Source organism: Zingiber officinale, chromosome 11B (genome assembly GCF_018446385.1).
Source record: "Zingiber officinale cultivar Zhangliang chromosome 11B, Zo_v1.1, whole genome shotgun sequence".
NCBI lineage: Eukaryota > Viridiplantae > Streptophyta > Magnoliopsida > Zingiberales > Zingiberaceae > Zingiber > Zingiber officinale.
This window is the reverse complement of record NC_056007.1, coordinates 70,293,215-70,296,172: the sequence shown is the minus strand read 5'-3', so window position 1 is coordinate 70,296,172 and position 2,958 is coordinate 70,293,215.

Sequence of the window (2,958 nt, the reverse complement as noted above, 5' to 3'; positions counted from 1 at the left end):
CCAAGTCAACCAACGAACTCCACGTGGCACAGTGACGTTGGGGATAAAACTTTACCTCCGGGCGCCCGGGTACCTCCCAGGCGCCCGGACCTCTAGGCGCTCGGGTGCCTTCCGAGCGCCCGGACCTTGATTTTCAGCAGCTTCCTTCCTGCAAGAAAATATTAGTCCGAGACACTTATATCTCCTGCAAAATAAATTATTAGCACAATTCATAGTTTAACAGAAAGAGTATTAATTAGATTCCGTCTCTTCGAGACCGGAATCTAGTCAATATCTCGACTTAGAGTTCCGAAATGGTTCTAAGTCGGATCGGCGCCTAAGTTCCCTTCCCAGGAATGCGTCCTCACAGTCACTCCCCTCCAGTAACTTACCTTTACTTACCTGCCATACGTCAGGTCAGCCCTTCGACCCGTCTGGACTTCGTGCCTGCTATCCGGTCAGCCCGTCGACCTAGTTGGACTTCGTGCCAAACGTCCGGTCAGCTCGTCGACCCGTTTGGACTTCGTGCCAGCTATCCGGTCGACCCGTCGACCTAGCTGGGCTTCGTGCCAAACGTCCGATCAACCCGTCAACCCGTTTGGACTTCTCCTACACACTCGGTCAGAGTGTTAGATAACAACGAAACTAACTTAACATATTTTGTCATTCATCAAAACCTGAGTTAGACCGTTAGTGATAACCGCACCAATAGATATCGTCGCCGATCTCCTTCTCCCGATTGGCGACAAAGACATCGATCTACTGGGTGGAGGGAGGACGAAAGAAGGGCACCCGAGGGCACAATCAACATCAGCGGAGGGATGACATTGATCCCTCCCAAGTCTCGGCCAAGCGAAATAGACCCTCCGCTTGGGAAGAAGAAAATATAAGCAATGCATCCCAAGGAGAAATAGGCATGATCGTCAGAGGGATGATCGGCGGTGACTCTAACAGAGCCAGGAAGTCGTACGCTCGGCGGCTGGAGGTTCACGCGGTGGGATGCAGCAAGGAGAAGGCCGAAGGGCCCGAGATTAGCTTCGATCCCAGCGACTTGGAGGGAGTGGAGATCCCTTATGATGATACGTTGATCATCGAGGCGGTAATCGCTAATTATACTATTCACCGAACTTTTGTTGATACAGGGAGTTCAGTGAACATCATCTTCAAAAAGGCATTCGATCAATTACAAATTGATCGGAATGAGTTGTTGCCCATGACAACCCCTCTGTACGATTCCAAGGGCAATGAAGTGCTGCAGCTCGGACAAGTCTGACTGGGCATCTCGCTCAGGGAAGAGCCACTGAGGAGAACAAGGACCACAAACTTCATCGTGGTGGACGCACCGTCAGCCTACAACATCATCTTGGGTCGACCGACTCTCAACAAATTTCGGGCGATGGTGTCTACCTACTGCCAAAAGATTAAGTTCCCGGTGGGCGACCGGGTGGGTGAGGTCAAAGGCGATCAAATGGCCGCTCAGCAATGCTACACCGAGATGGTCAAAACAAGAAGCACTCGAAAGAATTCACGCTTAGAGGTGAATGCAATCACTGAAAAGCCTCCTATGTTGGCATACAAAGAAAAGGAGGAGGTTCAGATCCACCCCAGCCAAGCGGAAGCAACTACCTTTATTGTCGCCGACCTGGAGGTGGAGAACAAGGCAGAGTTGATCGACTGCCTTAGATAAAATCATGATGTGTTCGCCTGGTCGACACACGAGCTTCCCGGTATCTCCCCGAGCGTGGATAAGCATGAGCTTCATGTCCAACCGGACGCTCGGCCAGTGAAGCAAAGAAAGAGAGACTTCAGTACAAAGCAAAATTTGATCATCCGGGCAGAGATAGAGAAATTGTTGGAGGCCGACCATATTAGGGAAGTTCAATTCCCAACCTCGCTAGCCAATGTCGTGTTAGTCTCCAAGCCGAGCAATAAATGTCGGGTCTACATCAACTTTTGCGATTTGAACAAGGCATGCCCAAAGAACTTCTATCCGTTGCCCGGGATAGACCAGATGGTGGACTCAACGACGGGTTACGATCTGATCTGTATGCTCGATGCATACCAAGAGTATCACCAAGTGTCGCTCGCCCAAGAAGACCAGGAGAAGGTCAACTTCATTACGGTCGACAGAACGTAGTGCTACAATGTTATGCTGTTCGGACTCAAGAATACCAAAGACACGTACCAGAGGTTGATGAACAAGGTGTTCCGACGGCAGATCGACCGTAATATGGAGGTATATGTTGACGACATATTGATAAAATCCCTCCAAACTGCCGACCTATTCATAGATATCGAGGAGACCTGCTGCTGAACACTGAGGGCTTTTGGAATAAAGCTAAACCCCAATAAGTGTTTGTTCGACGTGAAGAGTAGCCACTTCTTGAGTTACATCGTCACCGAGCAGGCCATTGAAGCCAACCCAAGCAAAGTCAAAGCATTGCAAGACATGTTGCCACCTCGGAACTTGAAGGAAGCTCAACAGCTGACCGGTCGGATCATGGTGCTGTCCAGATTCATATCCAAGTCGTCCGATCAAAGCCTTTCATTCTTCAAAGTGCTTCGCTGAGCTACAAAATTCCAATGGAACACCGAGTACGATCGGGCATTGGAAGAGATGAAGGAATATCTTAACTCCTTACCTATACTAGCCAAGCCAATTGTGGGTGAGCCGCTGTAGATCTATTTATCGTCCAACGAGTATGTGGTTGGATTGGCTCTAGTTAAGCAGAACGACCAAGAGCAATAGCCTGTATACTTTTTAAGCCATATATTGAAGGATGCAGGGTCTCGTTACATCAGTCTTGAAAAATTAGCTTATGTTTTGATTCTCGCTGCTCGAAGGCTCCGTTCGTACTTCTTAGCACACACAATCATCGTGCTAACTAACAGCGCCTTGGGACGAGTCCTCCTCAACCCCGAAGCATTAGGAAGGGTAATCAAATGGATGATCGAGCTAAGCAAATTCGGCATACAATA